Consider the following 18,634-nt stretch of genomic DNA (forward strand, 5'->3'; position numbering starts at 1 on the left):
TAGATTTATAAGACTTTTTAAGTTCATAATAATTGGAGAAATTTTAGTTATATAGTGAGCTTTTTGAGATAAAAATTACAAAACTGAGTGAATTTCAACAATAACATGTGATACTAGTGACAACAATTATTGTTTTTCCTTTATTTATAGTTTAAACTTTTGAGTTGAATGGTTTTTGACATGATGTGAAAACCTTTTAGTTCAAAAGGTACAAGATTTTAATCTTCACAACTCCATTCATGACTGAAAATGTGTTGCTTTAAGTTTGAAGAGATATATAATGGAGAATACTTTCTCTATTGGACTAGGAATTGTCAACAGTTCGGTTGGACTAACAGTCTGTATTGATTTTGGATTTGTTTACGTTTTGGACTGTACAGTCCGGATTAGACTAAGACACTGTTAAACATAGTTTTCCAAATAATCTAAGTTTCAGTTACAAGAGTTAGACAAAGATTTGTCTCCTCGAATATTTCGGCGGCTTGAAACTACATATAACATAGCTATCAATATAAAGTTTAGGGTTGAATATGGTTGTTTGGCATTGTGAAGACTTATATAAAGCACAAACGATATAAGTATTCGAGAAGCTAGAAGGTTGAGCTACTGTACGTTTGGTTTATATATTGTTGTTTATTGTTAATTGCTTGCTATTTATTTGTTATTACTAATATGGAGCAGATATTAAGTTGTTTTTTCTGCTAAAAACAATTGTTTTCCATTGTTACCTTTTTTTAACTCATATTTAAAATTGAAATGCAAAAACTAATTTCGAAAAATAAAACCTAACAGAAACTTAGTTGTGTATATATGGAAATAAATCAATGTTGGATTATATCTTTTTATGTTTATTTGATGATGATACATTCATGTCTTTATATATTTATTTGATGATGATACTTTTGGGTGTGTAAGAGTACGTATTAAAGTATATATGAAAGTTTTTCTATAAATAAAAACCATTAAATAACACATCTGCTTATGCAGAGTAAAAGTTCAAGTTTAATTTAAAATATTTGTATATATAACTTGAACAACAAGTATATATATATATATATATACAGATGAAATTAAGATAATGTAGATGGCTCTAATTCCATGTATCCATGCATGGTATATATAATATATCAAATTAAGAGCATGAATTAATTGTTGATTTCGTTATTCAGCAATGTTATAAAATGAATTTAAGAAAAGAATAAAGAATGGCAATATTAACAAAACAATTGTCAGTTTTACCTCTCAGGAACCCTAAACAATTAGTATAGCAACTTCTCAGCAAAAGGAAATGTTGAGCAATGTATGTAATTAAGATGAAACAGGAAACTAAAAGGAAAATATTATTGTTGGGGGGGATAAAATAACTAGCTCATGTTCTGCGAACATATCACATACATAACTTTTGAAGGTTTGACAAAAATCCATTCCAGCTAGCCTCCTTCATGTTTCAACCTTTACTCACTACTATAACTAACTTTCAGTTCATTCTTCCCCAATCGTCATCCCTTAGTGTCACTCCTTGCTCAGACCTTCTACCCCATCACCACCAATTCCAAACCTGGCCGTATAGGCTCGTCTGGTATGTCCTTGAACTGCACAACGTGGAGAGTTGTCTCGGATACCAATTATAACAACACTGTAGATATTGTCTGTTTTGATCCAAATCCAACAACTTCGGCTTCACGACTTTAAAATGCGTCTGCATATAGTAGATTCTCACGTTACTAGTAACTCCATTTCTGATGTGAAATTTAGTTCATTCCTACTTCAATCGTCATCCTTTAGGATCGCTCCTTGCTCAGGCCTTCTATCGCGGCATCAATCACTCCGGTCACGATGGTCACATTTTAAGTTTTTAATTTGAATATGAATTAAAGGTTAAAATAGCTCTTAAAAGTTTTGTACTTAGGATCAGTTTAGTTAAAACTATAGTTTATGTGTCAATTTAGTCCAAAAGTTGATAAATTTTGATATTTGGGCTAATTTATCAATTTAAAGACACCTCAAATTCAATTTGAGTTACATCGATCCTAATTGTCTAATTTTTGGAACCATTTTTAACCTTAATTCATTTGGTTATTATTGTTTGGTCTCACTATCTGGTATCTTAGACCCATATAACGTTGTTAATGAATCAGAGTAGTTCACAAACTATTCAAGCTCAGTTCGGTTAAAACGCAATTCGAGTATGCTCTGATCAGCTCGAGACATTAACAAGCCAAATCTGAATTTCCTTAAATTCGATTCGAAATATCATGAAGTGGCTCAATTTTTTTTAATTACTATATATATTTCATTAATCTCTAATTCAAAATAAACTAATTAACGATCATGAGATAAAAAAATGAGTAATTAGTCGTGGACTCTAACTCTCAACTCATAAGACTATAAAAGTACTTCACCGATGCTTTAGGCATTTGGTTAGTCCAAAAATTAGAAATTCAAACCCTAAAGACTAATTAGCTTCTACCTCCGCAAGTTATGTTGCTACTCAATCATCCATATTGGTAGTACTGACAACTACGCAACAATGTTAACCTATATAATTTGTGAGTTTGTCTTTGTCTAGCTATTATTTTTGAAGCTTGGCCATTAAAGGTGATTTTTTTAATCTTTTAAACTTATGTGGAGTATATTATAAGAATTTTACTTTATGTATCTTATTCTACGCATGTATGATGAATATGGTTAAACATCGACTTGGTCAAAGATTGGTTTGAGAGGCTTGACTCGAGACATTAACGAGCCAATACCGATCCTACCTGGGTTCGTTATCCGTTTGGCTCGTTAACACCTATAGGCCAACAACCCAAACTAATCTAGATTCACGTCGGCTAGGTTCCTTTTAAAAGGCAAAACTATCCCACCAAATATTTAATCACAATTGCATTCACATATCTAAAATTTGATCGTAGCTGAATGGTTAAACTGGTCTAGTACTTTAACCATTTGAATCACGTGTTTGGTGGTAATTTGATTATTAGGTTAACATCCAATGGCATTATTTTCAGGAGTTATAATTTGTTAAGTTTGACTACCTTGTTTTTTCTTTTTACTATATTAATTATTATTATTTTGGTTTAAATGAATTTATAGTTTTCAATTTCTGAGTTTTTGGTCTATGACTTAAGAAAATGATATATAAAATATAAAAGGACAAATAAAAGTAGTTTAATTTTTTTCAAGCCTAATATGTGATTCCTCTAAAACTTCTAGCGAGCCTTGAATTTTTTAAAAGTTTTAAATGAGTACTTATTTTTATCCAATTATATTTAACATTGATTAATATATATAGTTAAAGCTCATAAAAACTCGGTATTGGATGCATAACATGATGCCAACTTTAAATGTTATTCCATATTCTTTTGCCCTCGTCAATTTTTAAAGGATCCTAATTATTTTATCTATTTGGTATTTTTTGTTTTTGACAAATGATGAAACATGTTTCTCAACCTATACATCTAATAATTTCTATAATTTAGAGGCGTCGAAGATTGGAGAATTAAAATGAAATTGAAATAAGAGAGAGAAAAATACAGAAGAGTTTTCAAAAGGTAAAGTTGAAGAGAGAAAAAAGTAACATAAATTACATATATAAATAATATCTAAATTTATTTTTTTTGAAACAAATAATATCTAAATTTATGAAAAATACTAACTATCCTTTTATAACTAAATAATTGAAAACTAAACTCAAGTTTTGGGCACACTAAGCAACTGATGTATTAAGTTTTTTTGTTTTTTTTTATATAAGTTTTTAATTAGTGTTAGAAAAAACAAAATTATGAATGAGATCGTAGCCGCCAATCTAACAGAACAGCGATGGAGATTAAAAAAATACCGTTAATGGTGAGGCAAAAAAAAGGAATAACATATAGAGTTAGCGTCATGTCACGTTTCAATTCCTAAAAAAAGAGAAATATTCATTTTCTGATATATGAAAATGAAGTTGCAGCAGAAGCCTCGAATGAATGTGACACTTTCCTATACCATACATACCATTACCATACATACATACATAACACACTCACAGATGCATACATACATAGTGGTCCAATATTAAAGAAAAAGCTTTATTATTAAGTAGAAAAGTTATGGTGCTGCACTGCAGTTAATAAATAAATTTTTATATATCATTACTACCGGCGCGTGGCGTGGGGTAGAACACTGCCTTGTCTTCTCTTCATTTCCCGTCTAGGCATGCGTATCAATTCATTTTCTTTCTTATGAATTTTTGTGGTCCTTTATATGGAAATTTGTCACTATCACTATGGATTCGTTTTTTTTTTTTTTTTTATTTCAATTTTAATATTAGTTTAGAAGAAAATCAATTTAAGCAGGTAAAGTAAGAGAAGAAAAAAAAAAAAAAAGCTATAACGATAATTTTTGAGGCAAATTTTTTACATACTCAGAATTTCAATTAGTGGAAACAAACTATTATTAAGATTAGTTAGGTAGTTAAACAATTAGTTAACTACAAGTATATGTTAAACTACAATTAGAAAATTTAACCATAGTTACAAAATTGGTTAAGTTGTTTGTTGCTTAATACGGTTATAATATCAGTTAGAGTATTAGTTAAAGTACCAGCTATGTAAATTATAAAGACCGCATTATTTTTTTTTGGTAGACACATGAAAGAAAAAACAAGCAAACAAAGAAAACTAATCCGGGATTAGTCTAGGAAGGCTAACCCCAATCCTATCTTCTAGAAGAAGAGACGAAAGAAAGATAGGAGGATCTGAAAGGGTAGAAACACCTAACAGCCCCTCATGCCCAGCTGCCGTCAAGCGATCCGCAACCCGGTTCTGTTCCCTGTAGATATGGCTAAACTTTAAGAACTCAAAGGAAGGGCGAAGTCTTGAAATAGCTTTGATAAGATTTTGACTGTTGAGACAAATAGCTTGGTTATCAGAAATCCTGTTGATAGCCTTCATGTTATCCGATTCCACAGATAACCTCTTTACACCCAGGCTAATGGCAAGCTTGATACCTGAGAGAATACCCCAAAGTTCTGCCGAAAAGGAAGAACCCATCCCTAGGTTCTGGGTAAACCCAGCCAGCCAGGCGCCACCTGCATCACGAAGAACTCCTCCGGTCGCAATCTTGCCATTGCTAAGGCAGGAGCCATCCGTATTCAGCTTAACTACCCATTCTCTAGGCTTGCTCCAACCAACAAGGTGGACCTCTTTATTCTGGGTAGAACTGGCAAGAGAATCCCCTTTGAAGCTCTCAGTGATAATAGAAAGTTTCTTCGAGAAGAAATCAAGTAAGTTAGGAATCAGGACAGTTTCATCAGCAAAAAGCTCCTCGTTCCTCCACTTCCAAATCTGGTGACAGATGATAGCAAAGAAAATGTCACCATGCTCCATGAAAGCCAATAATTTTCCACTAGCACCATCAGAGAACCAGTCATACTTAGAATGGGCCATGAAGGAAGGAAGAATGTGGTTAGGGAGAATCTTCTTCCAAACCTCTTTACTCTTGGAGCAATCCCTCAGAGCATGGCATAAAGTTTCATCATGGCCTCTACATCTGCTGCAAGCTCCAGAATCCACCAAATGCCGTCTATGCCTATCCGAATTAGTAAGCAACCTGTTCTTGATTCCCAGCCACAGGAAACTCCTAATACGGTAAGGGATTTTAAGGGCCCAAATGGACTTCCAAGTATCCGAGAGAGGATCGGCCCTGTTAGGGGTAAAAGCTTCAAAGGCTGATTTGCAAGAATAAGCGCCATTGTTAGTCAGAGCCCAGCAATGCTTGTCCTTGTCATCCTCCTGATTACTAATCTTAACTCCTCTAATTCTAAGGAGGGTCTCCAGGCTAAAGCAGGTATCAAACTTTGACCAGATCCAGTCTCCCTCCAAGTCCACCACATCGGCAACTCTCCAGTTACGGAAGTTAGTAGGCGGGGGGGAGCAACACACCTCTATAAGAGGTTTGTCACCAATCCAAGTATCATACCAGAAACTGATGGACTTACCATTACCCACCTCCAGGCCAACCCCCGAGCAGAACTCTGCAAACACAGCGCTAAGCCCTTTCCAGAGGAAGGAACAACTGACAACTCTCTCTTTAGGTCCTCCAAAGATTTTGTCTTTCCGATACTTACCACAGAGAAGACGAACCCAAAGGGAGGATGGGCATTGCCACATTCTCCAGAGAAGCTTCATCAGAAGGACTTTGTTGTTATCCTTCGCTTGTCTAATACCAAGGCCCCCCTGCTTTTCGGCTGGCAGACCTCCTTCCAAGGGACCAGGTGAATCTTTTTCCCTTCTCTAGACTCACCCTAAAGGAAGCGCCGGTTGATTTTATCAAGCTCGTTAAGAACTGGCTCGGGCAGTCTACAGGCTTGCATGATATGATTAGGAACCGTGCAATTGACAGACTGGATTAAAGAAAGACGGCCTGCAAGGGAGAGAGAATTAGCTTTCCAACTAGCACACAAACCGTTAGTTTTATCCAAAGTTTCTTTAAAAGAGGCTTTGGAGACTCTGTCGCTGTGGAGAGGGACCCCAAGATACTTCCCCAAGGATTGGGTCAGGGGAATGCCGGAAATATCACTCAGCCTTCTGCACATGCCTTTTTCCATGTTTTTAGAGCACATCATCCGAGACTTATGGATATTAATCTTCTGACCAGAAGCAGCACAGAAGCAATTAAGAATATCCATCACCACACTGATTTGCTCCTCATTCCCTTCAATGAAAAGCATCACATCATCTGCGAAGAACAAATGGGTAATAGGAGGACAATATTTATTGATGGACACAGGATGGAGAGTCCCCTTACTCACAGCCTCCTGGATTAGGTGCGACAATCTTTCCATAGCAATAACAAAAAGGAAGGGGCTCATAGGATCTCCTTGGCGAATTCCCCTTGAGGGAGAGAACTCATCAGACAAATCTCCATTGATCATAACCTGGAAAACAGGAGAGGAAATGCATTCCTCAATCAAGTTCCTCCAGCTCTCCGGAATACCAGCTTTCTTCAAACTATCCAGGAGAAAGCTCCAGTTTAAACGATCATAAGCTTTCTCCAGATCCAGTTTGAGAGCCATGATCCCTTTCCTACCTTTTTTCATCTTCATGGAATGGACCACCTCCTGGGCAATAACTACATTATCCATCATTTGCCTGCCCGGAACAAAACTACCTTGATTCTGGCTTATAATCTCTGGAAGGATACGCCAGAGTCTATTAGCCACAATTTTAGTTATAGCTTTATATAACACATTGCAAAGACTAATGGGCCTCATTTGTAAAAAGGAGGAAGGCTTGTCAACTTTTGGGATAAGAACCAGGAGAGTTTTGTTCACCATCCTAATATCTTTAGAGCCACCGAAAACACTTTTAACAAAACTGTAAACACCTTCTTTCACAGTTTCCCAGTGCTTCTGGTAGAAGCTGGCCGGAACGCCATCAATCCCCGGAGCCTTAGTGGCTCCAATACTAGAGAAGGCCATGTCAATCTCTTTCTGGTCAATAGGGTGGAAAGCTGCATTAATAGCCTCCTCCTCGAGCCTAGGAAAGGAAATCCCAGAAAGGGCTTGATCCAGATCAACTTCATCCTCTTTAAAAAGGTCTTTATAGAATTCAAGGGCCAGTCGCCGAATATCTTCATCCTCGTAGACCCAATCACCCTTGGAATCTTAATCGCATCAATCCTATTCCTCTGCCTCCTAATAATAGTCGAGAGATGAAAGAACCTGGTATTCTGGTCGCCATCCTTAATCCAAGCCTTTCTAGATTTCTAGAACCAGAGAAGCTCTTTCTGTCTCAGCACAGCTTCCAACTCATTCTGGAGAGCTCTAATATGACAATTCAGACTGTGATCAAAACGGACTTCCAAACAGCGCTGAATACCTTCCATCCTTCTTAAAAGTTTGTTTTTCCTTCTAATAATATGGCCAAAGGTATTTTTGTTCCAATCAACCACCTTCCTTCTAAATCCCTCAGCTGCAAGGATAACATTCGAATGGGGTTGCCAATTGTCCTTCATAAACTTTTTGAAAGCGGGGTGGGAGTCCCAGGCCACAAGGTACCTGAAAGGTCTATTCCCTCTAAGCCGATGACCTCTATTAAGATTAACGAGAATAGGACAATGATCAGAGTGGCGAAAAGGGAGATTCCGAACGTTCACCTCAGGAAATCTATAAATCGCGGCAACATTCACATAAACTTTGTCCAACCGAACAAAAACATTATTCCTTTTCCAAGTGAATTTGTGACCAGCGGCTCCCAGATCAGATAGCCCGCATAAGTCCATATTCTGTTTGTGATTAAGGCACCGGTTCACATAGTGATTCCCCCCTCCCTCTCTGGTCACTCATAAAGGCGATATCATTAAAGTCCCCAGCCACCATCCAAGCCTCCACCATACTTGTACTAAAAGAGTAGAGAGCCTCCCACAGCCTTTTCCGGTTAGTCGAAACCGGGTCAGCATACACGAAGGTAACAAAGAAAGGTTTATTACCAGGGTAACAGACTTTACTATGAATGAATTGATTATCAATACTGATAATGTCAATATTCACACGATTTGGCTTCCAAAACAGCCAAATCCCCCCTGCCCGACCAGTAGCCTCAGATCTGATGCAATTCCAATTCTTAAACTTATTAACCACCTCATCTGCTTTATTACCACTCACCTTAGTTTCAAGGAGCAAGAAGGATTAAATTGCTTAATAAGATCTTTAACATGGATGCGAGTAGCCTTACTAGCTGCACCTCTAACATTCCAAACAAAGAAGTCCATCAGAAAAGAAAACTACTGATCACAGGACCCAACCCTATACCCGGTATTTATTCGGGGCTCTTGAGAGCCTAGAAGAGGTGCCAGCATGCCCCCTTTTATCCTAAGAGTCCCCCTTTTTAGGGTTAGCTTTAGGTTTCTTCATATTTAACTTATTAACCCCTATATTCTTTCCTAAAGGGATCTCAACAAGAGATTTCAAATTACTAACCTTGTTAGTCGTCATCCTTCCTGATGATCCAATGTTCTGGGAGATCACCTTGGCAACAACATTGGAGTCAAAAAGAGGATTAATAGCATCCCCAAGGATGGCAGCTGGATCTGCAGACTCTAGTCCAGGCATACTTAAATCCAAATGCTCATCCGAGTCCTCCGGCTCCTGTCCATCCTCTAGAGATAAGACTCCGAATCTTGACCCTGAACCGGAAGCAACCTCCCCCCCAGCACCCTTCTCAATGTCTGGCGGTTTAACCTTGAATTCAGGAGCAATATGAAGAGAGTTCATCTCCTTACTGATATCTGGCGAATGATTCCGAGCATTATTTGCACGTAGCCTCCTTCTGATCGACCTTTTGGCCAACATCCAAGGGCCAAAATTCTTCCCTTCCCCTTGATTCTCCTCATCTTTGCCTATGTTAGGCACCATCACTTGCTCAACCACATTCCTTCTCTTGGGACAGCCATCATAAGTGTGGCCAAACATACCACACTCATAGCAGACATTGTGGATACCTTCGTATTCAATATGAAAGACTTGATTCTGAATACAGAATTTAGACAGAAGAGGTTTCGCAAGACCAATATCGATACATACCCTGGCAAACTTACCTCTATCTGCCCCAATGGTAGTTTTATCTATGTGGTGAACTTTCCCAACAAGGCCTCCAATTTTATTGAGGAATCTCTTGTTGTAGTATTCAATGGGCAAACCCGGGAATCTAACCCAAGTGAGGATCCTATTAACCGAGCAGTCATGAGGGTTAAAGTTTGGAACCCATGGCATTATTGCCAAAACATGGTTGGAAATGATGTAAGGACCACCATTCACAACAACATTAAAGTCCTCTGCACTTGTAAACTTAATGACATAATAATCATTCTCCAGGTCTGTAATCGACACCTTCCCTGTCTTCGTCCATTGAGCCTGGATCCTCTGGGCAAAGTAGTTAAAGCTAATCCTTTTCCCCAGAACAGTGACAATTAATGCCAATTTCCACTTGGATCTTAGGACGCGCTTATCCTCAGAGGAAAGACGAATCTTAGGACACAGCGGGTCCTCTTGATCCCCATCTTCAATATCAGAGTCGGAAAAGACTTCCTCCGAATCCTCCTCGATATTATCTTCTTCCAACATGGGTTCCTCCTCGACCACCCCCAGCAACTTATCTCTCCAGGAAGAATTCCCCCAGTCGTTCTTAAAGTTAAGGTTAACATTTTTAATCGCAGTTTGATTTGGGCCCGGGATAGCACTAGAGCTAGGCATCCCTGCTTGCGCGATATGCACAGCCTGCATGGCTTGCGCGGGCTGCACGGCCTGCGCGGCCTGCTCGGCTTGCGTTGCCTGCGCGGCCTGCGCGGCCTGCAAGTCTAGCATGGCCTGCGAGCCAGGAGGCCGTACCTCCTTAATCCCCTCATCGGAGCCCCCTTTCTGCCCACCTGCAGAGGAACCCGGCACACCACAATATCCAGCCACCACCTCGCCTCCTCCCCCTAACCCGAGCACCGGAGCTCAAACTTTCCGCTCCCGGCCTCCTTCCGCCCCCATCTCCCCTCCTCCTACTAAGCTCCCCGCCAGATCCGGCACCTCTTCCCCTTCCCTAACCGTCTGATCCCGCTCCCTGGATCTCTCCCTCACCCGATCCCCACTCCTTCGCCTGTCCCGCGGTGAGATCACCGATCTCCCTTCCCCATCCGCCGATCTACCTTCCCCATCCGCCACAGCCCGTCCGGCCCTGGATCCGTGTCCAGCTCCCTCTCCGCCATCCGATCCATCCATCCCTTCTCCAGTCGGCCGCCCGCACCACCTCTTCCCAGCGTCGCCGATCTCCCATCCTCTTTCGCCTTAGGTTTCGCCATCAGAGCCTAAGAGAAAAATTACAAAAAAATAAAATAAACTGAAGTCTAATTATTAATTACTAGCAAAGTAGTACTACTACTAATTCATATGATTTTTTAGTTATATTCTTTATACTTTTCTCAATCAATGAATGTTCTCTTTCTTTATAACAATGGTTTTATACTTGATTTTGTAACACAACTAGTTTTTATCATATTCAGATCTCTCTTATCTAGGTAAAACATGAGAGAACCAGTGGCGGATCTAGTATTTTGGATCTAGTATTTTACATATGGGGTGACTAATTTTAACTGTGCAGTTGAGGAAAATTTATGAAATTCAGCCCGCAAGGGCTGTGCAAATTTTTTGGCCTCTAGCATCTTAAATTTTCATTGTTTCGGTGTGTTGAATAATGAAAAACTAAAAGTGTTCAACTTAAAAAAGCAAATATATTTAATATTTTATAAATCCAACATTAATTTCTTAAACTTATATAATTGTTTCGGTGTGTTGATTAGTAAAAAACTAAAAGTGCTCAATTTAAAAAAGTAGAATTTCTAATAATTTTTATAAAGTAAAATTTAATTTAAAAATTGATTTTTTTAGTATGACAAATGTAAAAATTGATTTAGAAAAAAAATAGTATAAAAGAATTAAGAATATATAGAAAGTGATTAATAATAATAACAACAAAATTATTTAGAAAAAATAAATTCAAATAAATATAGAAAGCCTTTTTAAGGGGTTCTAACTCTCATAATAAAAGATGCCTCTTAACCAACTCAGCCGTTTTAAAACATTGAAATTATATTACAAAGACGTCAATATAAACTAAAATTAGAGGGGGCTAGGTACCGAATCAGTAATACTCAAAGGTAGAGCTGGTGGCCGGAGGGGGGAGGAGCCCCCGAACCCCATGTTGGATCCGCCTTTAGAGACCTGTTAAACTAATTTTGACCCTTGATAAAATTAAAGGGCTAGAATTCAATATATGATTATTAATTAATAATTAATTTATATTCTTAAAAGTTTAATTCTATCCTACCTTCTCTCCTTATCTTACGAAGTCCCACCAACTTACCCAATTTTATTTTTATTGTCTTAGTTCATAACTTTCATTCTTGAGTTTCATAATTTTCTTTGCTGTTATATTTAGTTACAAATCTCTAATAAAATTTTGATTTGAAAATTAATTGAGGAGTAAAATGTTGTGTATAGTACAATTGAAGGAATTGCTAAGAGATTCTACAAATTAAAAACCTCTTATTTCTCTCTAATTATTTGTTAATTCTACAAATTGAAGTAATTCTAGCATTTTATATATGATTCGAGAGATCGGTAAATTAAAACCTGTAAACAGTTTGATAAAATGCCTAATAAAAATGGTTGTTGGTGTAAAGAGAATTGATTTTACTTTGACCATCAAATAGATTTGATCATTCAGTTTGTGTAATTTATTCAATTTTGATTTTGGTTATCCATTTTCATTGTCTTGTTGGAATAAGAGGGAACGAAAAAATCCATAACAAACAACAATAAACAAAAAAAACACCATCAATTCTCAAACACATGTCAAATTTAAGATATTTTTCAACCAACCTAGAAAAGAGATGGTATTGTGTGCGAAGAGAGACAAATTTTCTTATACCAATCTAGAAAAGAGATGGTATTGTGTGAGAAAAAGTATACATAGAGCAAAGCGAGAGACGACACATGTTTATAGAAGCCAATAAAATTTAATCACAATTTAATTATGTTTTAAATTGGAATATCTTAATGAAAATATTTGGATGTTATGGAGGTCAAATCTAACCCTTCATTTTGATTAAAGGGATAGAATTAGTTCAATATATAGTGTTGAAACACTTTTCCACATGATTTTGATTTGACAAAATTATTTAAGTTAATCCATGATTAAGGGACAATTAAATTTAAGTGCTTTGATTTAATTGTACTAATATGTTTGTTCAATGTTGAGTATAAATATAAAAATAAAAAATAAGACAGGACGAAGTCAGCATGAGAATACAGCACAAGCTGAGTGGAGTGTAACTCGACATGATAGAAGATCTTCAGAACAGAAGCTTAAAAGATCAAGCTAATCAACGAAGCTGAGTGGAACGAAACTCAGCATCAAAAACAGAGAAGTCTTCTTGAAGAACTGTGTCTTGCAGAACGAAGCTGACCATGGAAGCTGAGTAAAAGAGAACTCAGTATTTGCATTAGCAAACAATCGAAGACAACGGCTATCAAAGACAAGCTAAGTGATCTTTAGGATAGCACGAATGTTCCGTTTGCTAAAAGACAAGATCCGACAACTGTCTGCACCAATAATAGAAACCTTGAAATTATGCAAAAGCCAATTTCAAGATGTATGGGTCAACTGTCCTGTTGCTAAAAGACAAATTGGCACAAGAAGACGAAATCTGTAAGAAGAGGACAAACCTGACGCCTGCGGAATTCAGACGACAGGATTGGCCTGCAAGTCTGAAGCTGACCAGAGCCTTGTCTCAAAAAGGAGCCGTTTGGATCAACGGACAAATCCAAGATCCAAATCATTTCTGCTTCAGCCCTCAACTATAAAAGGACATAATCATTCTTGGATCAATAGCTGATCACAACAAGAACAAAAAGAGTATACATACAAAGCACACAAAAACCAAAAGAGATCTTACACCCAAATTTCTATTCTTGTGTAAAAGCTAGATTGATTTTCTGTAATCATCTAAAGTGTTCTTCATTTGAAAAGAACAACTTGTATCAATTGTAAAATTGAGAGTGTTGTGCTGAGTACTCGGTGTTGAGTGCTGTTAAGCCCAAAATATACCTAAAATATCATCGTTAATTACATCAATATTGCTACGAATTTATGCTATTTATACCTATTTAGAATACTTTTACTCCCGAATATGTTTCTTCCATGCAAGGTACATAAATATTTGGTAAAATCCAAATAGGAGTAAAAAGAGCTTAAAAATAGAAGAAAAGCCCTACAAAAGGAGTCGAAGACGACGAAAATTAATAACGCCAAGTCGAGGACACGAACGAGAGCCGAAGAGGTGAAAAACGCTCCGTGCCGCGACCGCGGCCCCCAATATTCACGGTCGCGACACGCGTCCCTCAGCCCCTCCTTCCCTTCGGCCGAAGTACAAATTGTTGCTCCCCCATTCTCGGTAGAGAATTTAATATTCTCGGTACGAGCAGGAGATTTTAGAAGCCTAGTTACACACTTTCGTTTTCGACGAAACGCGATCGTTCGGGTGGATAAAGACGTCCTTTCGCAACGGATACGATCCTTCACAACGGACACGACACTTCAATCAAGACTCTTCAACATCTATAAATAAAGAGTTGATGGACAGTTGAAAAAATAATGATATATGTGTAGAAGAAAGAGATTAGTGTAGAATTTATGCAGAAATTCCGAGTCAAGTGATTCAGAAGTTAGATTTAGATTCTGTAAAAAGCAATATGATGTACACACATTGTTTACTAAATAATAACAAATTCAGTAGCGTTTAGACATTGTTCCAATTTAGTTTTCATTTTGGTAGTAGACCGACCCAGTCTCTATTACGAAGATTCAACGAGAAGATTAAGTAGAGGATTCGCCCCTGAGCCTAACAAACTCTAACGAAACCCAAGGAAAGGATTGACAACCCGTTCACTTGCACGCCGTCGAAGAATTCAATGCTCCATGTTCTCTGTAAACTTGTATCAATTTATATTTCATCTAATAAAGTCTGTTCTATTCGATAGATTTTTATGCAGCACTTATGGTAACCAATCCACTAAAGTGACTGCTGGTGTTTTCATTAAAACGTAGTTTAATTCAAAATCTTTACAAGGAAACTTTGTTGAACACTTAGACAAATTATTATCTCGAAAAAGTTTTAATTTGATTAAGGGCAACTATCCCGAAAGGGTTTTGTCGCGTTCAAAGCCAATTAATTAGAGGTTCCGTCATTTATTTCATCTTTATAATTCGTACAAAGTTTAAAGTTGTTTTCTTTGCTTAATGCAAACGAATATACTTGTTTACTTTTCTAAAGTACTAAAACGTTCCTGTTTTGCAAATTCATTCTTAAATCAGATATTTTCTAACATCTTCATATTCTAATCTAATTCTTATTCTAGCAATTTCAAAACCAAAAACCGATTAAACGATTTTTCCATATTACAAACCTAAAAGTAAATTTAACCGATTCAAAATAAGTTTTTGTTGAAAAACGTTCCCTGTGGGATCGATATCTTTTATTACTACAAGCGTATACCGTGCACTTGCGGAAATCGCTCAACAAGTTTTTGGCGCCGTTGCCGGGGAACGCCAAAATTTTTGACAAAAATTTAGATTTTTCGTATTTTATTTCGAATCTAGGTTTATTTATACTTATTCAAACTTTTATATTTTAATTATATCAGGTTACTAATATATTTATTCTTCAAAATTCTGTTTTATAGGTAGTTTCGGTTCGTGCAAGATTTCAAGTTCATGCGCAGTTCTCGAAGTTCAGGCACGTCACCAGATCCTATTGACCCAGAAATTGAAAGAACTCTTAAAAAGAACAAGAAATAAAAGAAAAAGAAAAACCAAACCCCAATAAAAACTAAAATTATCGAGCCAGAAGTTATGGCCACACTTATGGATTACGCTAGGCCAGGAGTGGCCGGTGTAACAAACAGTATAGTTAGACTCCAAATTAATGCACATCATTTTGAAATTAAGCCTGCGTTGCTTAATATGTTGCAAAATAATGTAACGTTTTACGGGTTACCTAACGAAAATCCTAATACCCATTTGACAAATTTCTTAGAAATTTGTGACACTTTTAAAATTACTGATGTAACTGCAGAAGCAATCAAACTTCGCCTTTTTCCTTTTACTTTGAAGGATCGAGCCAAAGAATGGTTAACTTCTATGCCAGCCGCATCGATTGAGACTTGGGAGCAATTAGCCCAAGCATTTTTATCAAAATTTTTTCCTTTAGCAAAAACCGCAAGAGTCATTAAAGAATTAACGTCTTTTTCTCAAAATGATAGTGAAACTCTTTATGAGGCTTGGGAACGTTTTAAAGAACTTCAACGTTTATGCCCACACCACCAATTGCCCGCTGAACTTTTAATGCAAACATTTTATAATGGATTAAATCCTACAACTAGAGGTTCATTGGACGCTATGTCTTGAGGGTTATTCATGAAGAAAACATCTGCCCAAGCAAGAGAACTTTTAGAGGAAATGGCAATCAACAGCAGTATGTGGCCCGCGGAACGTGGACACATACCAGTAGCGAAACCATCATCCTCAACTACATCATCAGTTAAAGGTATAGTGAATCTTGATCCAGTAGCGATGTTGCAAGCCCAATTTTCTGCCTTGTCACACAAAATTGATAGGTTTATGGCACCGTGTGATCCAAATGGTAAGCCAATCCAAACGGATGTGGATTACGAAGGTATGAGTGAAATTGAACAGGTAAATTTTGTCCAAGGGCAAAACCAAAATAATAACCCTTATTCCAACACATATAATCCTGGATGGAGAAATCATTCTAACTTTAACTGGAGAGACAATAATAATGTTAATGCTAATCAAAATCGTACTACTAATTATTAAAATCAATCAAGAGATTCGATTAGCACTTTATCTTCTAAAATCGACAAATTCATTGATGCTATGAGCGGAAAAATAAGTAATCACGACGATGGTTTTAAACGGATCGAGAATAAATTCGATCAGCTTATTAAAAACCAATCATCTAGCATCCATAATTTGGAGATTCAAATTGGACAACTCGCTACATCAATTCCATCCCGCAAAGAGGGAAGTCTTCCAAGCCATACGGAAGAAAATCCGAAAGAGCATGTTAAGGCTATCACTCTTCGTTCAGGAAAAAATTATTCAGGTCCGGAAATGCCCGGAAATTCGACTTTACCTGGAACTGATTTATCAAAGTCCAAAGAAGATATGTTAAATCAAAAAGATGCACCGATTGACTCTAGTACAAAAACTTTTGTACCCAAACCACCTTTTCCACACAAAGTCCGCAACAAGGACTATGATAAACAACTTTTAACATTTTTAGACAAACTTAAAAATTTGCATATTAATTTGACGTTTATGGATGCAATTACGCAAATTCCCAATTATGGTAAATTCCTCAAAGATTTAATTTCAAAGAAAATCAGTTGGGAAGGAATTTCATCCATTTCGCTAACTGAAGATTGCAGTTCGATTGTGTCAAGCAATTTGCCCACAAAACTCAAAGATCCCGGATGTTTTACCATTCCGTGTAAATTGGGAGATATAGAATTCTCAAGTTGTCTTTGTGATTTAGGAGCAAGCATTAACTTGATGCCATTATCTATTTTTAATAAGTTAGGCTTAGAAGAAGACATCAAACGTACCAATATGGTTTTGCAATTAGCGGATCAAACCACTAAAAGACCATACGGTATAATTGAGGATGTTTTAGTTAAAGTTGATAAATTTATTTTTCCTACCGATTTCGTTATTTTAGATTTTGCTTATGATGTAAATTGTCCGCTAATCTTTGGTAGACCGTTCATGAACACGGGACGTGCTCTAGTTGATGTGTCGGAAGGGAAAGTAGTTTTACGAATAGGAGATGATAAGATTGAGTTTGATATGAATCAAACGATGAAATATCCTATGGAAGATTTCGCTTGTATGAAACTTGATTTAATTGAAGAATGTGTAAATGACATTGTTCAGAAAGAAGAAATAATAGAACCTATAATGAGTGAGGAACTAGAGGATAAGGACCCAGAACCTTTGATTCGAGAAGATGGACCAGTTCCGCCTTCGATTGTAGTTCCACCTGAATTAGAAGTTAAGGAATTACCAAGTCATTTGAGGTACGCTTTCTTAGGCGAAGGCGATTCTCTACCTATAATTATCTCTAACAAATTAACACAAGTTCAAGAAGAAAAATTGAAAGAAGTTGTTAGAAATAGGATAGGAAGCATGTGTTGGCAAATTTCTGACTTAAAAGGTATTAATCCAAGTATTGTAATGCATAGAATTCACTTAGAAGAAGATAAGCCACCTAAAGCGGATAGCAAAGACGCCTAAATCCGAACATGAAGGAAGTAGTAAAAAATGAGATTATTAAACTTCTTGACAATGGAATCATTTATCCTATTTCGGATAGTGAATGGGTTAGTCCAATCCATTGTGTTCCTAAAAAGGGAGGCATAACAGTTGTAAGGAATGAAGAAGGTGAATTAATACCCACACGAACCACCACTGGTTGGAGAATTTGTATAGATTATAGAAATCTAAATAAAGCAACTAGGAAAGATCATTTTCCTCTTCCCTTCATTGATCAAATGATCGAAAGGATAGCTGGTCATGCTTTCTACTGTTTTCTTGATGGTTACTCCGGATTCTTTCAAATATACATTTACCCAGATGACCAAGATAAAACAACCTTCACATGTCCTTACGGAACATTTGCATATAGAAGAATGCCCTTTGGTCTATGTAACGCACCTGCAACATTTCAACGTTGTATGACTGCGTTTTTTAATGATTTCATTGAAGATATCATGGAAGTTTTTATGGGCGATTTTTCAGTTTATGGAGATTCTTTTGATTCGTGCCTAGAAAATTTGGATAAAGTTTTGTCTAGGTGTGAAGAAACAAATTTGGTATTAAATTGGGAAAAATGTCATTTCATGGTTGACGAAGGAATTGTTTTAGGTCACAAAATATCTGAAAAAGGATTAGAAGTAGATAGAGCAAAAACCTCAGTAATAGAGAAATTACCCCCTCCAACTACTGTTAAGGGAGTAAGATCATTC

General features: G+C 36.9%; 1 non-coding gene across 1 annotated transcript; it reads right to left on the reverse strand.

The window, feature by feature from the left end:
* Nucleotides 1-15,809: 15,809 nt before the first annotated feature.
* LOC136216019 (small nucleolar RNA R71) lies at nt 15,810-15,916 on the reverse strand. The gene has a single exon (XR_010683016.1). It is a non-coding gene; the product is annotated as a small nucleolar RNA R71 (small nucleolar RNA).
* Nucleotides 15,917-18,634: the final 2,718 nt, after the last annotated feature.

The sequence above is a fragment of the Euphorbia lathyris genome, chromosome 1, assembly GCF_963576675.1.
Source record: "Euphorbia lathyris chromosome 1, ddEupLath1.1, whole genome shotgun sequence".
Taxonomy (NCBI): domain Eukaryota; kingdom Viridiplantae; phylum Streptophyta; class Magnoliopsida; order Malpighiales; family Euphorbiaceae; genus Euphorbia; species Euphorbia lathyris.